This window comes from Coturnix japonica, chromosome Z (assembly GCF_001577835.2).
Source record: "Coturnix japonica isolate 7356 chromosome Z, Coturnix japonica 2.1, whole genome shotgun sequence".
Lineage (NCBI taxonomy): Eukaryota > Metazoa > Chordata > Aves > Galliformes > Phasianidae > Coturnix > Coturnix japonica.
The window spans coordinates 32,150,192-32,173,338 of NC_029547.1; the positions used below are offsets into that span (position 1 = coordinate 32,150,192).

Consider the following 23,147-nt stretch of genomic DNA (forward strand, 5'->3'; position numbering starts at 1 on the left):
TGTGCTTTGGAAGACAGGTGTCCTCACAAGGGCCTGAGCACTTCTTTGTCTATGTGTGCAGAAAGAGAAAGGACAGAGTCCCACCTGGCTGGGAAATAATCTCTCTTCCCTCTCCTGAAGGCAGGCAAGAAAAATGTTATTACACTCCACTGACACTAGTATGGGCAAATGACAAATTAGGATGATTCACTTCAATAAATACATTCAATTTGTTATGTTTTCTGATCACAGAATGAAAGAACCTCAAAAATATGGAGAAAAATGTAGCAATTATGAGGATTATTGTTGCCGTGTAAAACTTAACAACCTGTAATTCATTTCTGTAAACTGTTTTTCTTCTCCTAAAGGGAAAACAAAGACCAAAAGTAAAAGTTGCCATCTCTGCAATTTATTCTTAGCTCTCATTCTTAAAATGAGAGCTGATCTGCTAGCAGTCATGTAGCACATTAATTTACCTGCTCCTCTTTGCCATTTTGGTCCACCACATAGCATACTAAAAGAATCATTAACATAGCTGAGCGGTGCCGCTATTGTCTCTGACTTTTTCTCCCTTTCATGACTCAGCTCAGTGCTGAGTTCTAACAACTTCTGAAGTAGCTTTGAAACCCTGTCAAGAGTTGTGTTTCATGATTAATATGTCTGTTTTGTCAGACATATGTCATAAAGCATTGCATTTAGACTACTTTTATTCAGATTTGATTGTGTGATTGTTGCACATCACAAGACAGAGTTTACAAGTCCTAGAGAAAATCTTTTACTCATTTTGCTGTATGTGGAGAGAGACAAGAATCTGTGCCTGTGTTTTTAATAAAAAAGATTGCTAAATAATTCTGGCCAATATAATCAGAAATCATTCTGAGTTCCAGAGAATGTCTGGAAGGGGTATGACAAGTTGTTTTGAACTGCCATCTAAGGGTCACAACATTTTGTCAGAAGCTGACAAGTTGTTTATATGAATATTTTTTAACACTGGAAACTTCCATGATTTCCACAGTGATCACCCCTAACACTAGCTTACATTTCTGGGGTAATTTCACCTGCATAATTGATACTTGATAAAAACTATAAAAGGAAGATACAGAATTGTGTGGTTCAATGTTGTTTATAGGTAGAATATTTTTAGGGCATGATACAGAAAAATGCAAACTATTTTGGACTAGTAGTTGGAAGATTTTCTCAGGAGAGTGATGTGAGTGAGTAAAAAGAAAGCAGAAAGCTAACTCTACTTACTACTGGAAACTCGACTTATATGAAACTGCAAAATATTATGGTTTGATAATTTCCACATTTTCTTGCATTTCTTGAAAGGGAAGGTGGAAGATATTGTGAGATAAACCTCCTGATGTCCTTTTTCTGCATGCTCAGGAATGCCATTTACTTTACTCAATGTCAACTTTCCTACATTGCTGATGAAAGGCAACTGGAACTGTCTGAAGGATAAGGTAGAATCAGAGCTATAGAGTTATGTGGTACATATCTATAAGACCCTCACGTCTGTGTCTGCACACCTTATGTCATTTTGCTGTATTTGTCAATTTTATCTCAATGAAAGCAGGAAGTATTTTAAGAACATTATGAGAAGGCTTCTTCAGACACATTTTTTCACTGAGGTTTTCTGTTTTTGATTTTGGATCTTTCCAAACTACAGAGCTGCTTTTAATGCTGAAGCCAAGAATTCTACTGTTACCTACTAAAGTCAGTGGAATGACAGAGATGTAAAGCTGGTGTGGTGGAAAGGGGGCCCATTTTGTACAGCTGCTCTGCTAAGGAAGCACTAGCATATTGCTTTTATAGTCATTCATAAATAGGAATGCTTTGGATGAAACATGAAGTTAACACAATTGTAGCAGACTGGAAAGCAGAAACTTCTGACTTCCACAACCACTCCCTGCACACACACACCCCACCCGCCACCCCCACCTTGTTTACTTAATATGCAGCTAATTGGGAGCATCATCTGGTATCAGCTCTGGGGAAAGACATTTTCCTTGCTCAAAAATAGGTCAGGAGGAAACCTGGCATTTCCTTGCCTACTTGCCAGCTGTGTTCACAAGTCCAGGCAGCCTTACTCAGAATATCTGCTGGGAATGAGAAATGAAATCCTGGCAAAGCAGCTTGGAGTCCTGATTCTGCTAAAGTCATTTATGGGTTTCTTCTCAGAATAAATGACTTTTAGGCTTTGTTGCTGCTGTGCTGTAAGTGTCTGATTAATTTCTTGAGTAATCAGGAGCAGTGTAGGGAAGCATCTGGTGAGAGAGGGCTGCTTGGTGCTGGTTGGGAGATACTGCAGGGTGACTCAGCAGAAGCTCCTGTTGTCACCTTGTTTAACAAGTCATGCAGAAGCAGCTTGTGCTTCTTTTTCTATTTTTGTTCTCTACACCCATCTGCACCAGTGAAAAAAATACTGCAACAACATGAATTAGTCACATCTCACATTGCTCACTATTTGTTTTGATATTCTGAGGCAGACCTGAGAACTGGGCTACTCCTCCTTCCACAATGACTTTGCTGTAAAAACAAATAAAGATTGACTGAACTCTTGGCTTGAGAAGTTTCACCAGGTAAATGGAACTGTGTATTTGAGCATAGAGTTGATCTCTGTGACAGCCTGAGGATTTATGTGTTCAGTGCACCCTGAGCTGGAGGGGGGCTCAGGCTAAACTCTCAGAAGAAGAACTATGAGGCCTTGATGCACTCAGAGCTGCAAGGTCTAAGCGCACAAATAGTTTTATTATGCACAAATAGACTTGTTTTTGTGCATAAGAAAGTACCTATTTGAGCTGTTGCAACAAATGCTTTCTTAAAATAGTTAGGCATCAGCAAGTGATTCTGGAAGCCTTGCAAAGTCTCAAATTCCAGATCCTCAGGGTAACCCTTTTGCATAGCAGGAAAGGAGCAGACTTTGTCCTACTGTTCACAAAGGCTGTGATACAGATGGAGCTGTGCTCACCAAGAGGTGGTTTGGAGGTCTACAGACCAGGACAGCTTTTTTCTATGTCTCCCAGGCTTTCTCTGTGCACTGTATTGGATTACCTCCCTTCACTCTCCACCACTTGCACTATAAGCAGGTGACACTAGATGATGGATTCAAAATCACAGGAGGTTGGCAGCTGACTTGTCCCACTCTGATCCAGCAGCTGCCTGGCACCTGACACGTGCTGCCCTGTGATCCCAAAGAGGGGTCCAGCTGCCACCCTCGTGCTTTTAGTGCTCAGCAGCAAGTACCAACAGACCAGGCAAGGGGATTAAGGGAAGACAGGTGTTTGTGACAGCTAAGAACACAACAGTGCTTTGCTCTGTTGCTAAACTTTCTGGGCCTACTTTGTCCTGCTCATCTGAGGCTGCTCAGGATGGCTGAAGGAAACTGTGTTTTAAAAAAGAGGATTCTTGAAGGGGATGAGGCTCATGCTCTAAGGCAGCCAAGTCCAACTCTCAGCCACATGTGGCCCATCATGGCCAGAATGTCATAAAGTCCATAGGACCAGTTCTAGGAGTTCCTTAGAAGTATGGATGCTGATTATGGGGCCATCATTTGCTTTTCAGAAGGAGGGTGTCCATGTCGGGATAAAATGCTAAAAAGACTTTATGGTTTGCAAAGTGAAATCAAGTCAATAATGGAATCAAAAGGAAAATTTGTGACATTGAAGATGAAAAATGGCTCCAGATTTAGCATTTTTGGAGGTCCCTTCCAACCCCTACAATTCTGTGATTCTGTGATTTTGTGACATAAGCGTGCATCTTAAAGGTGAAATGGATCTGTGTTGTGTTTGGACGATAACTGTTTTTCAAATGAAACAAATTATGGAAAGCTTGAGTTATGGCAAATAATTTCATGCATTTTGACACATTGTCTAAACACAGTCCTGTGAACAGTGAAAAATATACAACTGTACTTTCCATTTTAATAAGTTTCAAGATTATTTATTTATTTATTTATTTATTTTTAATATTTGCAACTCCATTTTCAGTCAGCATAAAAACAATACTTGGAAATGGTGCATAGAGAGTTGCAATCAGACATTCATCTCAGTGAAAAAACTGGATGATTGAATCATAGAATCATAGGATTATATAATGGCCTGGGTTGAAAAGGACTACAATCATCTAGTTTCAACCCCCTGCTATGTGCAGGGTCACCAACCAGGAAGAGTGATATTTCATCAAAAATCTCTGACAAGCATCTTGAGAAGTCATTTGGAATGACAACCACTGCCACTGAGCCAGCCTGATGCACTAGTTTCTCAAAAACAAGGTCGTGCATCCCACTCATTTTGTGTTTTTGTTGCCCTCTGTCTTTTATATTTTATTTAAAAAAAAAAAAAAAAAAAAGTTCTGTTAGTTATATACATTAAATTTGTTATGTATTTTATTTGTAGCCCAAGGCAATTTCTGTTCATTAAGTGTGGCCCAGGCAAGCCAAAAGGTTAGATAGCCATGCCACAAGGCAAGACCTGACCCATCCACAGAACGTGTCTGATTTCACAAGGAGAAAGAAGTCACTGGTGTGCCTTTGACTTTGTTTTGTAGGTAATTAGTGCCTTCTAATTACCCCAGTCAGTATCTGCAGCTTCTTCTAGGATGATGTTCATAGGCAGAATCATAGAATCATAGACTGGCCAAGGTTGGAAGGGTCTTTAAAGATCATCCAGTTCCAACTCCCCTGGCATGGGTAAGGCTGCCCCCAACAGCTCAGCTGCCCTGGGCCTCATACATCGTAGCCTTGAGTTCCTCCAGGGATGGGGCACCTACAGCTTCTCTGAGCACCCCATGCCAGTGCCTCAACATTGGAACTAAACTGGTTAAACACACAGTTTTGGAACTGTGGACTCTGCTTATTTATCGTCTATGGTGGATGCCCCTCAGAGGGAGAGGGCTTTAAAATGTCATGGTTTTGCATTTCTTGGAGCATGGCCCCTAGCTGAAGAACTTAGCTGGCACCTAGAGAGCTAGGGACTGCTTAAAGCAGATAACTACTAACATTTCCTGAGTGCAGAGATGGTTACAGTGTCTCCTGCCTCTTTCCTGACTGTTACGCAAACCACTGTCCAGGTGAAAACTGGATGGATTTGTGGGTGTGCAGGTCAGAGACTGCTGATGGAGAGATCACTTATTGAAATGCATCTGTCATCTATCAACCCAAGAAGGCCAAACAAGCTGCCAGCTGAATAGAACCACAGTGGTTGCACTGCAACTGTGCAGCACTGTGGTGGGAGGAAGCAGGGTTGGCAGTGGGAGAAGCAGAGATTTCCACGCAGCATGCTCCAGCTCAGGGCTACAGAAGGGAGCTTTAAGAAAACCACAGTGCTAGTACAGATAAATGTTGCAGCCTGAAGCAGATTGCATTAGTCCGATATTTAAAATGTTGCAGCCTGAAGCAGATTGCATTAGCAATTTTTTTTTTTTTTTTTTTTTGGCATGTAGAAACCCAAACTCCCCCTCACCCCTTACAAAAGAAAAGAACATTGCTCATTGGGCTCAATAGATGGCTTTTTTTTTTTTTTTTTTTTTTCCCCTTTCCTTTTTAGTAATGAATGAAAGACAAAATAGAGTATTAGTGAAGAAATAAACAATTAAATAAATAAGATACAACTTTTCCATTCCTGGTGGAAGTGTATGGCTTTTGCTTTGGAAATTTCCTGTACCTTTTTGCAGAGATCATAGTATCATAGAATCATAGAATGGTTTGGGTTGGAAGGTTGGAAGCTCTAGGGGAAAAGTTCTAGGGGCAAAGGCAAGAAATGCTTGCCTTTCCTAATGATGCTGAGTGCCACACTGCCAGCAGGTTTTTAGGCTTGACAGACTTCTCATCTAGTTCATGTTTATATACATGCAAAAGTACTAATATTTTTTGAAATAAGCTGAGAGTTTTAGTTTCAAAAATGATGCAGGAGTGCTTTTGAAGATGACAAATATTTTAGAGGATCTTGGCTTTTCTGCATCCTTTGTAAATTTTGACTTTTTCTAAAAATAAAATATTGCTCTTTTGGTAACTCCTCCTCACTTACTGGTCATTTGCTGGAACATCTACAAAGTAAAAGTCTGTTGAGCTGCCCGGCTGTGCTGGTTGCAGCTACAATTGTAGAACAAGCATGACTCTATCTGGTGTTCTGTAGTTGCAGTTCAGTTCTTGCTGACTCTTGAAGCAATAAAGACTATCACAGAGGGTACCAGTAACTGCAGAGGGAAAGTGAAGCAGGATTTCCAAAGTGTTAGTCTGTAGACAATGAATAATAATCTCGCTGGTGCGACTATTATCAGTTTGGGACTGGCTGTTACAATGGAAAATTATTTTAACTCAGAAATTCTGTATAGACCCTTAGCACAGATTCACAAGTGGTTGGTAGTATATATTTTTCGGGAATTCTGTGAAGTCAGGGGAAATTAAAATAAAAAAATGTAGGTGGAAAGATGGTTTCCAGAGGCAGTCTATGCCTTAGCAGCAAGCTTTCCCACACACATTTTAGTAGCTGTGACTCACTGTGGAGGTTGATATTAATTGTTAGTGCCAATGCATTCATAAGTACACATTGATTTAAAGTGGCTCAGTGTTTGGGTGCTCAGAGGATGATGTCATCAGAAACCGCCTCTAACTGACTAAGTCCCACTAACTTCAGTGAGGATTAAATGCCCAAACACATAAACACCCTTTCTGAAACTCACCAGCTATTCTTCCACATTTTAGTAAATATCTTCCTTAATGTTGTAGCACTAAAAATGGTGTCTAGATGACTTTTTTTTTTTCCCTTATATATGCTATTTCTCTGGAAAATGTTCTTACATGGCCCTTAGTCACCAAAAATGGATTTATCTAAGGTGTTAGGGAGGACATTGGTAGTCTATTGCAATCTTTTCTTAGTTTATGAGGCAATGAATAACCTGGGTAGACTTGGCATTGTCTACAAGAGTGGCATAATGCTCATAGGATAGAGCAGTGAGGTTAAAAACAGGAAGGACGACTTCAATTTTTAAGTCATGGGGTGCAGTGTAAACAATAGCACATGTTGATTTTTATAACTAGCACTGATCAATGCAGATAATTACTGTAACTGGCATAATGTCCCAAGTTGATAATTAGTCTGAAGTATATTTTACACTGGTAGTGCTCTTTGTGTTGGCTCATGATAAAAGAACACAAATAATGGGAGAGCTAAAATATAAAGTTCTTTCAGTTAACTGAGGATTCAGGGCTGGAAGGGACCTGTAAAGATCATCTGATCCAACCACTCTGTCACAGGCAGGGACATCTTTCAGTGGGTTGGGTTGTTTAAAGCCCCATTAAACCTGGACTGCAACACTTTCAGGGAGGAGACATACACAGCTTCTCTGGACAACCTGTTCTATTGCCACACCACCCTCATTGAAAAACATTTATTCCTTACATCCAAAGGAAATCTATATTCTTTCTGTTTAAAACTGTTAAATCTTGTCCCATCTCTACAAATCCTGGTAAAAACACTTCCTTCATTTTTCTTACAAACTCCTTTTTTTATACTGAAAAACATCAATAAAGTCTCCCCAGAGCATTCTCTTCTCCAAGAGCCCAGGTCCCATAGCCTTTCTTTGTAGGAGAGCCATCTAAACATCTTCTTGGCCTCTCATGGATTCACTCCAGCAGTTCCAAGTCTGTCTTGTGCTGGGTGTTGTCTTGCAAGAATAGAGGGAAGAATCAGCATCCACCTCATCACACTTTGGATACAGCACACTGCTGGCTCATGTTGAGCTTTTCATCCACAGATATACTGAAGTGTTTCTCTACAGTCAGTCAGTATTTCTCTGCTGTCAATCAGTCTATGGCCCATACTACACTGATATTGGGGATTGTTCCAGGCCAGGTGCGGCATTTTGCTCTCGGCCTTGTTAAACCTCATTAGGTGACCATCAGCCCACTTCTCCAGCTTGTCCACATCCCTCTGGATGGCATCTCTTCCTGCTGTTTTATCACCTGCACCACTCAGTTTGGTGTCATCTGAATCACTCAGGTTTGAGTCACCTGCAAATTTGCTGAGGGTGCACTTGACCCATCATCATTAACAAAGAACTCCTGAAGGACTCACCAATCACTACTGGTTTCCATTTGGATACTGAGACATCAATTGGAATTCTTTGTTTACAGATAACTTTAGATATATCCAGCTATTTCTTTATCCCCTGAATAGTCCATCCATCAAATCCATATATCGCCAACCTATAGGCAAGTATGTTGTGAGGGAAGGTATCAAAGGCCTTACAGAAGTCCATCACTGGCAATATTACAGTCTGTGCACTTTGCACTCGTTTGATTGACTTTACTGACAATAGCTATTTAATTACCCTGGGAGCCTTGCAAATGGTACTTGTATAAGAATGAGTTACCTTTTAATCGTTAGCTCAATACAAACTAATAGAAGTGTAATTCCCAATAATAATACTAAATTTGGTCAAGTCAAAACACTGATTAATTTTCTGTTTATGGAGAACCATTTCATTTAGGAAAAAATCTAGAGAGACTACTGATTATGTAACGTAATATAGATAGTAAAAATTTAATCAGAAATATACCTACAGCACGGTGTCATACTCCAAAAATGTGATTTTGTATATCTTTTTCTCTTCTGTATTATGTAAATATTTTAATGATATTTGACTTTACAAACCCAATCAAAAGAAAAAGCAGATTAGTACAAAAGTCACTTTTCAGAACAGTACTTGTCTACCTTAGTTTAAAATTCTAGCTGTGAAAATCAGCTGATACACTTTTTCTTTCTTGGTTATTTGCCTGTCCAAACCCATTCTTCTGCCTGAGCAACTGCACCAGGCCTTACACTTAAAACAACACTTAAAATTTGCAAGGTTCTTTTAAAGGTGCAATTTATGATTGAACAGGTCCTATTAATTAAGTAACTTCTTCAGATATTTTAATAAAGTAATCTGTACATATTCAATCTTATCAAATATATTGTGTTGAAAACAAATAATCCACTTGTTTTACCTTGTTTTTAATTAGATTATCAGGGCAAGAAAGAGGAGGGAGGACAGAAGGAGAAAAACAGAGAACGCAATTACAAGAGAATAAACAGAAGAGATAAATTTATATTAGGTTTATCATTGATTTAACTAAGTACAATATTAAGATAGGAAAAAAATCCAGAAAAGATAATTTATTTTTTTTTTCCAATGTTACTGTAAGAGATTATTCTGTTATACAATTGACCCAAAGCCTGCTGAAGGACACAAATGAACAAGTCCAAGCAAATCCTGGTCCAGGGCTGAGAAATCCTTTGTTTGAGGGACACAGATGGACAAGGCCAGGGGCAGCAAGGGAGAGATAAGCTGCAGATGAATGGCCATGGAGTGGTCTTTTGTGTGGGCTTATCTCGAGGAATGTGGCCATCTCAGGGAGTGCTGCACATGACTCTTCCCCAGGAATGTCAAGTAGGCAGGAAAAAGGAGGATAAAAGGGGGATCAGCAACCATGAAGTTAGGTTTTCTGACATCAGATTCCTCATGACATGATGCCTGCATGCTGAAGAAGATCAAGAAAGGTTTTTCCTTCCCTGTCACCCTAAATCATCTGTCCTCTTCCCCATCTCCCTGATTAAGATTTGTAATAAACTGGTTGGACCAACATTTGAACAGTTGCTTCTTAATCTCAAGCTGGGCATATATGTATCAAAGAACCTCACCTCCCTCCTGTAAACTGGAGTAAGACAGCTGCACTACGTGTATGGGTGTGGAAACAGTTTTCAGTAGAGTTACATACATGAAACCAGAATAGTGAAATAGTGAATTGCAGCAACTGTGCCTCATCATCTGTGGGAAGAATCCTATGAATCTCCACTGTCTGAACTGGGGACTTCGGAACATTTGGTTGGGCTTGACGTGGCCTGATCTTCATGAGAGATCTAGCATTGCCTTTGCTGAGAATGAAACACTGTGCATTTATGTAGTTTGTTGAGCAGGAGTAAGATTAGTCATTTAATCATCTAATAGTTAAGTGTTTTGATAGATGAGGCTGCTCACGTGCTTAAGGGCAAGCATGTGTGTGCCCCAGTGGCGCAAGTGGTAGGAATGCCGCCTTGCAACACCAGGGCCCTGGGTTCGAATCCCCCCTTTGGTGCAAGTGGTAGAAGTGCCGCTCTGCAGCACAGAGGCTCGAATCCCGGGAGTTGGACTCGATGATCTCTAAGGTCCCTTCCAACCCACACGAGACTATGACTATGACTATGACTATGATTACTATTACTATTAATTACTATTACTATTATGTGCCCTTATGCACCTGATCCAGAGCTTCTGTTGGTCATCTGGGCAGACTGCTGCAGTTTTCAGGCTCTGTTCATCAGTGTCTCTTTGTAGCCCACACAAAAGTGACTATAATTTCTGAAGATTTAATTCAACACATGCAGAAGCTCATGAAAAAGAAAACAACACATAAAACCACCAACAGTAAATAACCCCTGCAATATTACTGTACTGGATGCTTCAATTAGCTCCTAAAACCCATTATGAGGTAGCAAGAGAATATTCACAAATAGAAATAGAAGAAACAAAAGGACTATAAAATTATCATGGTTAGTTTGCACCAGCATAACAAGGCTGAACTTTGTGACGGAGAAATGCTTGTTGTAGCACATGTGGTACTACCCAGATTAGATCTATGTAATTTTCTATCAGTAGGTCTCAAGGCAGTGGTAATTCCGTGTAACAAGTGAGGAAGCAAGAGCACAGAGAGTTGAGACGTACAAACTGAAATCACCCACTACACTGATAGCAGTCTCAAGTCTCCTAGGCAGTTGTAGTTCCTTCTCCATGAAGAAATCTGGAGTACTCTGATACATTCAGGGGACTGCATAGATCAGTAGATAAAACCTAGCAGGATTTCTCAGACTGAAACAGAGGTCACTTCAGTTTTTGTCTATTTCTATGCATCATTTGAGCTAACTTCTTTATGATTTTTCTCTTCAGCTTGTCTTTGAACTTCTCTTTCTGACTGAAGGTGAAGGCAACACACATTAATTGCAGCCATTTCCTAAGCGTAGCCCAATCTTGCCATGTCAATTCTGAATTTAAAAAAAAAAAAAAAAAAGTAAGATGCAGTAAATTGTATATAAAATTTGGTCTAAACTAAAAAAAATAATAATAATAAAATATGAAAATATGAAAAGAAAAGTAACCCAAAACAACAACAACAACAACAACAACAAAACCGTTCATCATTTAATTAATATGTACCAGCCACAACTGTTCAGAAATGCTAAATCTAAATTCCAAAACATAAAATGCTTAAATACACTTTTTAGCATTTAAAGTTTAAAGAATGCATTTGTGAGTACTGATGAGGACTATCTAAGGTAATGTTTGGATGATTACAGGTGAACTATTTTAAGAATATGAACATGGTAAGACTTCAAAATAAATTTCTAGAGTAACAGTGTTATTGTTGGCTACCAACAAAAAGTGAGGATGGAAGAAATGAGAGCAATGCAAAAAATTTTTCTGTGTCTGTAGGTAAACAGACAAAGGCTGTATACTGAGTTCCAAAGTACATCACTGTTATGTGGTTTTATTTGCATTCCTTACCTGGTCTGATCAGAATACTAATGTAGTAGAAGTAAGACCACAGTTTTTCTGCCCTGGCTTGTAGAACTGGAGATTCTATAAATTCAACAGCTCTCATAACAGCTGAGGTTTCTTTGCTGATGTCAGGGTTTTGTATAGCTCAAAAACTTGTGCTATTTCAAGATTTTTGTCCTGTATTTTACTACTGAATTTGAATAGTGATTTTGAATACTGGTGAGGCAGAGCCTCAGTTTTTACCTCTGCTCAGCTTCCTGTTCTACAAAAGAAACAAATGAAACTCGTATCTTTCAAAAGTTTCATAACAACTTTTAAAAAACCTGATAATGATCTTTCAGAAATAGAGCTGTGCTGAAATCCTGCAATGGAAAGATTATTTGTGACTTATCAGGAGAATCCACTTAGATAGTAAGCACTAAGTGAGTTTAAAGTGCCTAAAATGAACAGCTGGCAGAAGTTTCATGGTCACCAGCCCTTGTTCTCATGGGGAACTTCAACTTTCCTGATACATGTTGGAAGTACAGTGCAGCAGATAAGAAGTAGTCTAGGAGGTTTCTAGAGTGTATACCTGACTCAGTTGGTAAGAGAGCCTACCAGGGGAGGTGCCCTGCTAGACCTGATGTTCACAAACACTGGTGAGAGATGTGGAGATTAGGAGCTGTCTTGGACAGAGTGACCACGAAATGGCAGAGTTCTTGATCCTTGGTGAAGCCAGGAGGGGGGCAGCAATACCACTACCTTGGACTTCTGGAGGGTAGATTTGAACTGTTTGGGACTCTGGTAGGGAGAGTCCCTTGGGATTCAGTCCTGAAGGGTAAAGTGGTCCAGGAAGGCTGGATGCTTCTCAGGAAGGAAGGTCAGAAAGGCACAGGAGCAGGCTATGCACCTGGGCTGTAAGATGAGCCAGCAGGGAAGAAGACTGGCATGGATGAACAGGGAGCTTTTCCTGAGGTTCCAGGAGAAAAAGAGAATTTACTTTCAACAGAAGAAGAGATGGGCTACTTGAGTACAAATAAGTTGTTGTCTTGTATTACAACAGAGAACTAAGGAGAATCTCCTTCCTTTGCAGGATGCAGAGGAGTCCATGACCAATGAGGTTCTCAGTGCCTTCTTTATGACTGTCTTTAAAAGTCAGGCCAGTTATTCTTGTGATACTCTATCATTTGATTTGGAAGTCTTGGATGGGGAGCAGAATAAACCCCCACAGTTCAGATGGGAACACTTAGAGACCTACTACCTTACCTGAACTGTCTCAAGTCCATGGCACCAGATGGGATCTACCTGAGGACGCTGAGGGAGCTGGTGGAGGTGAAACCCAGCCACTTTCCATTATCCATCAGTGATTCTGGTACACTGGAGAGGTCCCAGTGGACTGGAAGCTTGCCATTGTGACTCCCATCTATACAAGCAGGGTTGTAAGGAGGATCTGGGAGGCCTTTCAGCCTGACCTTGTTGCCAGGGAAGGTTATGGAATAGATCATCTTGAAGGATGGTGTTTGTGAGATAACCAGGGGATCATGCTTAGCCAGCATGTGTTTATAAAAGGCAGGACCTGCTTGATCATCCTGATCTTCTATCATTGAGTGACCCACTTGGTGGAGGAGGGAAAGGCTGATGATGTCGTCTACCTAGACTTCAGCAAAGCCTTTGACACTGTCTCCCACAGTATTTTACTGCAGAAGCTGGCAGCCTGTGGCTTGGACAGGTACACTTTTTGCTGGGTAAAGAACTGGCTGGATGGCCAGACCCAGAGAGTGGTGTGAAATGGAATTAAACCCAGCAGGCAACTGGTAACGAGTGGTGTTTCCCAGGGGTTGGTGCTGGAGTTGTCCAGTTCAGTATCTTTAATGATGACCTGGATGAGGGGACTGAGTCCATAAATATGAATACAAAGCGGACTTAAATATAAGTCCTGAATACCATAGAAATGTCACTGAGGCTCAGATGATGTCTTGAACTTCATGTCTTTCCTTTCCATAACAAAAGTCTGTTCTCATTTGCCCAGTTTGCTGGAGTATGTTCTCTAAGGCACATATAGTTCAAACCAGTGAAAATGCAGTTAAGTTCCCTAGATCAAATACCTTGTATCTCTGAAAGATTTAGACCATGTTTAGACTAGTGAGTATTTTAAACAACTTTTATTCTGTGCTAGAAGAAAGAATAGTTTAATCATATTTTATTTGCTGAACTTTTCTGAAAGGCTCCAGAAAAAGGCTTTATCTCCATTCCTCCGCTGAACTTCTTAAATTAGTGTACTGTATTTACATGAAGACAATCAAAAATATTCTTCATAATTAGAACAAAATGAAAATTAACCCAAAATAACCTATGTCAGACTCTCTCTGGTAATGCAATATCTCTCTTCTACTGGACATCTCAGAACTGAACACAAAACTCCAGGTATGGCCTGACCAATACTGATTAGGGTGGAAGAATCACCTGGCAATAGTTTGCCTAATGCAGCCCAGCGTACCATTTGCCTTCCTAGCAGTAAGGTAACACTGTTGACTCATGTTCAACTTGATATCTCTCAGGACCACCAAGTACCTTTCTGGAGAGCTGCCTTCGAACTGGGTGGCCCCAAGCATGTCCTGATGTCTGGGGTTTTTCCTCTTCAAATGCAGGACTCTGCACTTCTTGTTGAACTTCATGAGGTTCTTGTCAGCCCACCTCTCCAGCCAGCAGAAGTTCCTCATGGCAATGTGACCTTCAGGTGAAACTGCCACTCTCCCTGTTTTTTATTGCGCAAGTCATCAGCTTTCAAAAGTAGTGGGGCCGTAATACTTGGCACGTTTTTGTGGCCAATGGATCTCTTCTGTAGCATATGACTAAGTCGAATGTACTGCCATCTTCTGGTAGCAGATAAAAATGCAGCTTTTCAGGGGATGCTTCGCTGGACTTTCTGGAGTTCCTGGCAGAAAATTATAACAGAAATAATATGGCAAAAGCTCAATCTATGCATAGGGTAACAGATTTGGAAACCATCTATGTGACATAATTCATCAGCACTGCCTGTTCTAGCTGTTCACATTGTTACAGATTGATATCCTAAGTGTATGAGTACACTTTTCATTACTATGATAGTCAACGAAACACAGAAATAATAAAGTAATAATCTTTCCCCACTTCTTCAGAAATCAGGGATATTAAGCAAGCCAATTAATAAAGTTTGGCAGGTATGTGTGTCTGTATGTGGGCATCTGGAATTTATGGGTGAATTTTGCATCGAATAGAAAAGTACACATATATTTTCTCCTTTCTCTGTGTTTGACAGAGGGGCTTAGTCAAGGAAGCACATTAAACACAGAAAGAAGCAGTAAAGCCCTCAAAACATTAACAAGTATTAAGAAACACTGGGGGGGAAAGAAAAGTATCCCCTCTCTAAGCTTCATGTTCAAATGCCTTGGCTCCTCTGGAGGATGGCTGGAAAGATGACACAGAATTTAGAGAATAAACATCACCACTGATAATAAAACTTTGATTGTGGCATCATTTTTGGTTTCTACATATTTGTGTTTTGTAGACCCATGTTTTGTTTTAAAACCACTTTACCTAATTTTATACTAAACTAGCCATCTTCTCTTAAAATATGTATATTTATTTCCCATATAAGTTGAAAGATTGAATTGTGTCTCAAGAGACTGGCAATAATTGAGGGAACTACAAACTTGCAGTCAAATTGTCAAAAAATTGTGTTGTATGTTTGGGTTTGCCAAATTATTGAAATTATTACTGATCAGCAGCTATTCAAGAAGTCAATAGGGAACGGATTAGTAGACTCAAACTTTTTGCCAGAGAAGGGATGTCCACATATCAGAGACTGAAACTGTCACTGACGCTAACTGACCTCCATTTGGGCGTATCAGTTCACAGAACTAATCCTGAATGTGTATGACAGTTAAAAGACCTTTTCACTAGTGTGTTTCAGTTAACATAGTGGGTCTTAAAGGGAAGTCTGCCTTACCAGGAGTTGAAATGCCTCTACAGTGTTATGAACAGTGTTATGATTTTGGTGTTTTTTTTTTTTTTTTTCCTTCAGGGAAACAATTTTTTGACCCCCAAATTACTTTTTTTTTTTTTTATTATTATTATTTTTCTTTTCTCAAGTCCCATGGAAAAATTCTGTTTTTCTACTGCCAGATTTTCCCAGAACTACCATAAAAGCTGTTGATATACTCTTCTTCTTTAACCTTGTCCTCTCAGGATACCTTCTTCTAGGAGAAGGTTCTGATTGAGTGCATTGGAAAACCATGGGCAGTATTATCAATAATCTTTCATTTGTTAGCTGCAGAATTTGTCACTAGGTAAACTACTAGTTACACTCCTAGTCTCTTGCATTTCATTTGTATGATATCCACTTGATTTTCCAAGCACTGTGAAGCAAAGAGGTGTGAATAGACTACTTCATTCTTCTGAAGACAGCATGCTTTCAGTCATTCTGCAGAATTTGCTTTTGAACCTTAAAACTGTATTACTTCGCTGAAGCTTCATATTCTATGTTTTACCTCCTTTCTCCTAATCGTGTTAGAACCTGGTTCTAGTGTTTCTTGCTTTTTGCTTTTCCTTGCAAATTAAAGTGGATCACTGTTAGTTTTATAGCAGTTGTCATTTGCTATGTTAGCAGAGGAACCAGAATAGGGTAATGATTTTAGCTAGGGAATTTGAGGGTTTCTTAACACCATCATGAGTTGTAGACTAGTCTGTTCCAAGAACATGCTGTGGTCAAGGTCCATAGAGAGGGATGCTTAAAATTCATTAGAACCTTTCTAATTCCTCTGGCATGCACAGGTGTGAGGAGAATTTTAAGCTGCCCCACCTGTGCCTGCTAGGTCCTTAGCAAACAGGCTGCCTGAAAAATGCAAAGAAAATTGTGGTGGAAAACAGACACTGCTGAGTGGTACTTTCTCTGAGTAAATTTTGTCTGTTGTAGGATGCTCACTGTGGTTTGAGTGGGTATAGTATTCAGCAGGTCTGGATCTATCATTTGAACGTGGCACTGAGGACTGTGGAGTCATGAAGTCTGAGGATTTTAATGCGCCTGAACACATCCTGTCTGAAGCAATCTGTGCAGGCTAGAAGTTTTGATCTCCTCTTTTGGTCTGCTCCAGCTGAGCTAGGATACTATTACATGTAACTACTACATACATGTAACAATTAGGTAAGAAGCAGTGGTTCCAAATCTCAGAACAAATAAGCAGTAAATAGATGCACCAAGGTGTAAATCTACAGTGAATTACTCCATCCTCCTCTTACTGAAGCCATTGCTACCAGAAAAAACAATTATCTGAGTAATGTGCCTTTTCATCAGTGTAGCAGGTGCTTTGAGCAGAGTAGCAGTGTTTCATATCAGATATTATTGAAGAAAGCAGCTGTATTCATTACCGTGCAGCCAGACATTCATTTTGGCCAGGATAAGAGCAAGAATAGAATTTGAAGTAGAAAAAAGCATTATCACTGAAGGAAACTCATGTACGCACAGATTCATACACAATTCCAGGTACTTCTGCCTTCATGTTTTCGGAACTGATCTAAAAACTAAAACATGGATATGTAGAAACATTTGCTAAATTTCTACATGGATATATAGAAATATTTGCTAAATATTTTTCTTTACAAAAACAAATTCACTTGGCTTTTTTTTTTTTTTCTTTTTTTTTCTTTTTTCTTTTTCCCCCCTGAATTTAAATGTTTTCAAATTTCTAATAAAACTTTCTGATTACCTGATGGAAGTGACACAGATTTAGTGATCAGTAGCAGTTTGGATAAATTCCTTTAAAACACGTATATCACACTAATCTCTTGTGAGCCACATTAGAAAATTTTAATTATTTTATTTATTTATTTATTTATTTATTTATTTTCCATAAGACTTCTAATGTTTTTTCTCTGAACCTGATTATTGTGTCTACCAGTAGAGCATAGAGTGCCTAAATACAATTAAAAATACACCTGCTTTTCTTTTGGTTCAGCTTCCAGATCTACAAAGAAATTTGTAATACATTATTTCATAATTCAGTATCTTTATTGATAACCTGGATGAGGGCATCGAGTGCACCCTCAGTAAGTTCGCAGATGACACCAAGTTGGCTGGAAGTGTGGATCTGCCTGGGGGTAGCGAGGCCCTACAGGGGGATCTGGACAGGCTCGACAGCTGGGCTGAAGCCAATGCGATGGGGTTCAATAAGACCAAATATCGGGTCTTGCACTTTGGCCACAACAATCCCAGTCAGCACTACAGGCTTGGGGCAGAGTGTCTGGAAGACTGTGTAGAGGAAATGGACCTGGGGGTCCAGCAGGGACAAGGAAGTGATTGTCCCCCTGTATTCAGCTTTGGTGAGGCCACACTTCTAGCACTGTGTCCAGTTTTGGGCCCTTCACTGCAAGAAAGACGTTGAAGCCCTGGAGTGTGTTCAAAGAAAGGCAACAAAGCTGGTGAGAGGTCTGGAGCACAGGCTTTATGAGGAGCTGCTGAGGGAGCTGGGATTGTTCAGTCTGGAGAAGAGGAAGCTCAGGGGAGACCTCACTTCTCTCTGTAACTGCCTGAAGGGAGGTTGTAGTGAGCTGGGGGTCAGCCTCTTCTCTTGTTTAACTGGTGGCAGGACTAGTGGGAATTATTTCAAGCTGCACCAGAGGAGGTTCAGGCTGGATGTTAGGAAATACTGCTTCTCTGAAAGAGTGGCCAGGCAGAGGAAAGGGCTGTCCAGGGAGGTGGTGTAGTCACTGACCCTGGAGGTGTTCACGGAATGTTTGGACATTTTGTTGAGGGACATGGACTAGTGAAAACTGTTGGTGATTGGTGGATGGTGGGACTGGGTGATCTTGTGGGTTTTTTCCAACCTTGGTGATTCTGTCATTTCAGAAATGCTAGAAAAGCCTCAGTTGGCTCCTGAAACAATATGTGCTAAACTTGATTTGAATTTCATATAGATGTCTGGCTTAGGAGTTAGATTTGCCTTTTCATTTGATGTTTAGAGACCTCTACGCACACAAGTTTGTCTGCATGTCAATTTATGAAGTAGCTGTGTTTTTTCTTTTCCTATGAATAACAGTGTAGCATCAGAACAAGGTTACTTGTGTTTCTGTTACACAATAGTGCCTAATCAGTGTTCAGGAGCTGAAATGTTAATTTGAGAGTCAATATTGATGCAGCCAGTTTTTATGTTTCTTGCATGAAATTAATTAATGGCATTTGTAATTAATGGGATTTGTCACCTGACACGGTGCCTGCCCAGTTTCAACAGGGACTCCTGATACTTCCACCACCACCCTGCTTTTGCTGTGCTGTAGGGTTGTGCCCCTTGGGGATGTTTTGACTCTCCTGGGGTCACCAGCATCCTGCCCTGGCCCTTCCATTGCAGTCTCCTGTTGCTCCTAGACATGATCTGTGTAACTATCCACTGAGCTGTGAAACGATGTGGGATAATGAGGATGTTAGGTGCAGACTTACCATTAATGCTGTTCAGGCTTGTTTGACTCATTTAATGCAGTAGGTTAGGGAAGGATCAATGCAGGTATTACCTTACATAGTAAAAAAAGGTCTTTTCGATAGCAGGGCTGCAGTGTAGTGACTTCTGCTTGTTTTCAAATCCACATCTAGAACTGCCTGATTTTACCATGGGATTCAATAGATCAGGATATGCATTTTGTGCACCCAAAGCAAAATGTCATTTTAAAATTCCATCCTGAAAAGTAACCTTAGTAGAAAAGGTTATTTATTGCCTTAGGTTTTACAGTGTTTACAGAAACCAATAGAAAATGCACCTTGAACTACAGGAAGTCAACAAGCAGAAAATCTTGCTGGAATGAATGTGCAGAAGTGAGCAGATGGGCGGAAGTGGCAGGAAAGTGTTTATTTTACTGTGAGTGGGTTATGTCACTATAACTTGAATGCTGACTACAAGCAAAATTGAGCCTTACAGATTTACTGGGGCACAACTATTTGTACCAACCATAGTTATGTTGTAATTGTTTGATATCAATTTTATCTCCTTTGGCTATCAAACAAGTAATCATTTTAGTGATATGAGGAAGAGTATGTGAAATAATAGTTTACTCTTCTTTCATTGCAGGGTGTTTTATCAATTTTGGCTGCAGTAAAGGGATAATTATTTGTTTTGATCTGCAGTCTTTGCTTCAGCATTTTTATTATGTAGAAAGTGTTTCTGACAAGGAAGTACAGATTTGAACAAATAAAAGTGTGGCATATTTGCTGATTAAAAAAAAAAAAGAAAAAGGTTTCGTTTGAATTCATTATGGAATGTGCCCAAGTTCTTTTGGCTGGTCTCCACTGGGGCTTTATCTATCATTTGTTATGTAATTCAACAGCTCTATATTGTTCTGATTGCTGTCACATAGAGATAAATTAAATGTGCAGTCTTTTGTTTGTTTATTTATGTATTTATGTATTTATGTATTTATCTGCAAGACTGATGTGCTGCACAGAGTGTGTTATGTATTGAAAACTGATCATGCCTGTTAAACCACATCCCTAAGTGCAACATCTGCACCTTTCTTGAACATTTTCAGGTATGGTGACTCAGTCACCTCCCTGGGCAGCCTGTTCCAATGCCTTACCACTTTCAGAGATTAAACTGATCACAATATTCACCCTGAACCTCCTAGCACAACTTCAAGGCATTACCTCTTATTGCAAGTAATGTGGGAGAAGTTACTGACGACCACCTCACTGTAACCTCCTTTCAGGGAGTTGAAGAAACCAATAAGGTCTCCCTTGAGCCTCCTCTTCTTGAGACTAAACAATCCCAGTTCCCTCAGATTCTCCTTATAAGGCCTGTGCTCCAGATCCCTCGCCTGCTTCATTGCCCTCCTCTGGACATGTTCCAGGGCCTCATTGTCTTTCTTATAGTAAGGGACCCAAAACTGAACACAGTACTTGAGGTATGGCCTCAGTGCTATGTACTATGCTGAGTACAGGGGGATGATCACTTCCCTAGTACTGTTGACTGCAATGCTTCTGATGCAAGCCATGATGTTGTTGGTGTTCTTGGCTACCTAGACCCACAGCTGGCTCATGTTCAGCTGGCTACTGACCAGCATTCTGAGATCCTTTCTTTTGTGTAGCTTTCCAACCATCCTGCCAAAGCCTGTAGCATTGCCTGGGGTTGCTGTGGCCAAAGGACAGGATCTGGGGCTTGGTCTTATTGAACTTCATGCCATTGGCCTTAGGCCAGCTATCCAGTCTGTCCAGCTTGCTCTGTAGAACCTTCCTCCTGCCAAGCAGATTAACACTTCCCCCAGCTCAACGTCATCTACATACTTAAATGTACTCAATACCCACATCCAGATAAGGAAATTGAGCAGGACAGGCCCCAGTATTGACCCCTAAGGAATATGACTACGATTCTGTGATTCTTTGATTATTCCCCAGCTGGATTTAACTTCATTTACCACCACGCTCTGGGCCCTGTCTCAAAGCCATCTCTTTTACCCAGAGAAGACTACACCTGTCTAGGCCATGAGCTACCAGTTTCTCCAGGAGAATATGGTGGGAGACAGTGCCAATGGCCTTGCTGAAGTCTAGGCAGACAATATCTGCAGCCTTTCTCTTATCCACCAGGTCAGACTCATGGTCATAGAAGGAGAAGAGGTTGGTCAAGCAGGATCTATCTTTAATGAATCCATGCTGGCTAGGTCTGCTGTGTGACTGCACTTGAAGTGATCTGCTCCATAACATTCCCTAATACTGAGATCAGGCTGATGGGCCTGTCATTTCCTGGATCTTCCTTCCTGGATACACTGGTATCACACTAGCAAATCTCCAGTATTTTGGGACTTTCTCAGTTGATGAGGACTGCTGATAAATGATGGAAAGTGACTTGGCAAGCACTTCTGCCTGCTCCATCTACTACTCCTGAGTGGGTTTAATCTAGTCCCAAAAGATTGTGATAGTCTAGGTGGAACAGCAGGTCGCTGTTTCCTCCTGAATTATTAAAGTTTGTTCTGCTCTACATCTCCATCTTCCAGATCAGGGATCTGAATACTCTGAGAGTAACTGATTTGACTGTTAAAGACAGAAGCAAAGAAGGCATTGAGTACCTCAGCCTTTTCCTCATCCTTGGTGGTAATGTTCCCTGCCACATCCAATAAAGGATGGAGATTCTCCTTGGTCTTCTTTTGTTGTTTATGTATGTAGGTTGTTCTAAAAGTAAAGCTACATGGCAACAAAATGCAAGAAAATATTGATTGGAAGGTTCAGCCTCTACTGCCATACCACCAACATTCACCTCAGACACTGTTGGTCAACATAATAATATAGGAGGCATTACTTTCAGGGCAGCCTTCATATTTGTGAAAACATTTATTGTTGTTTTTCACAGCAGCAGCCAGATTAGCTGGACTTTCACCTTTCTAATTTTCTCTTTGCAACATCCTTGCACCATTTCCAAGTTGCCTGCCCCTTCTTCCAAAGATGATACTTGTAACACATTATTTCTAATCTTTTATTTCCAAGCCTGACTAGTGTCTCATTAATAAAATATTTGCTTTGTTTCATCATAGAGCCTGTCCAGTGTTGTAAGTCCGTGGTGAGTGAGGGTAAATCTGTTACTGCATACATAGTATGTAGTATTTGAATACTGGGAGAAGCAAAGAATCCTAAGGAGATTTCTACGTCCAGTGAAGCAATCATAAACCAACAGATGTATTAGTGCCAAGTTCCATTTGCTCTATTTTAGATGTATTTTAGGATTATTTATTTATTTTTTAATCATTTTGTAGAGATATGCCATCTAAAGATGTCTCTACAACAAAGGCTGTTTTTCATGAGATAAAAACCATTTGTATGCAGTCTTCCATATGCAACACTGTTGAATTGTAGACCTGCGTACAGCATCTAAGTTTCCTATGTAAACACCATGAAACATCTATGCTTAGCAGCACACTTTAACATTTAAACATTAATGTTAGTCATAGATGAGAACATTGCAGGATTTTATTTTTTATTATTATTATTATTTTTTTTTTTAGTTAGAAGAAGATGAACACCTTCTTCCATTCTTTTGACCCTAGCATGCAAAACCTAAGTAGTAAACTAAACATTCATGAAAGATTAATTACTTAGGAAATTAGTATCTTCTTATATTTCAGTCGGTGAAACTTCACCAGCACCATCCGTTCACTGAGAGACAGGACAAAGTTAATGTGGATAACACTTTATCGCAGACCGCTCAACATTCGGACAATCTCCTATACTGGTGGCACCTGGAGCAGCCCTGTGAAATACAGTCACAATGCCTAAAAATGAAAATCCAGCCACTGATGAAGGAAATGGTAATTACAACTATTATTATATGTATGAAGCGTATGCTCTTTTTCTGCATGTAGCTCAGTAACATGAAAGTTTTGCTTTCTTTTTGTTTCTTTTGATGCAAATTTGCTTTTGTCATAATTCTTTGTCTTTTGTTCAAATGTGTTTTACTTCCATGTTGAAGACAGCTTTACTGTAAGTTTGTTAGCTATGGGATGTCTCTACAATAGTCAGTAAATCAGAAGAGTCCAACCATGGTCCAGTTACTTGTTATACAGCTATATATAGTTAGATGGAAAGATTGAGAAAACTAGGGTAACGTGTG

At 40.0% G+C, this 23,147-nt stretch overlaps 1 long non-coding RNA gene across 1 annotated transcript in view; it reads left to right on the plus strand.

Annotated features, from left to right (window-relative positions):
- The window catches only part of LOC107306202, a 60,802-nt gene extending 37,963 nt beyond the window's left edge, over positions 1–22,839 (plus strand). The window contains exon 4 of the long non-coding RNA XR_004305525.1: positions 22,663–22,839. This is a non-coding gene — a long non-coding RNA (uncharacterized LOC107306202). The remainder of the gene's footprint in view (positions 1–22,662) is intronic.
- The last annotated feature ends 308 nt before the right edge of the window (positions 22,840–23,147 follow it).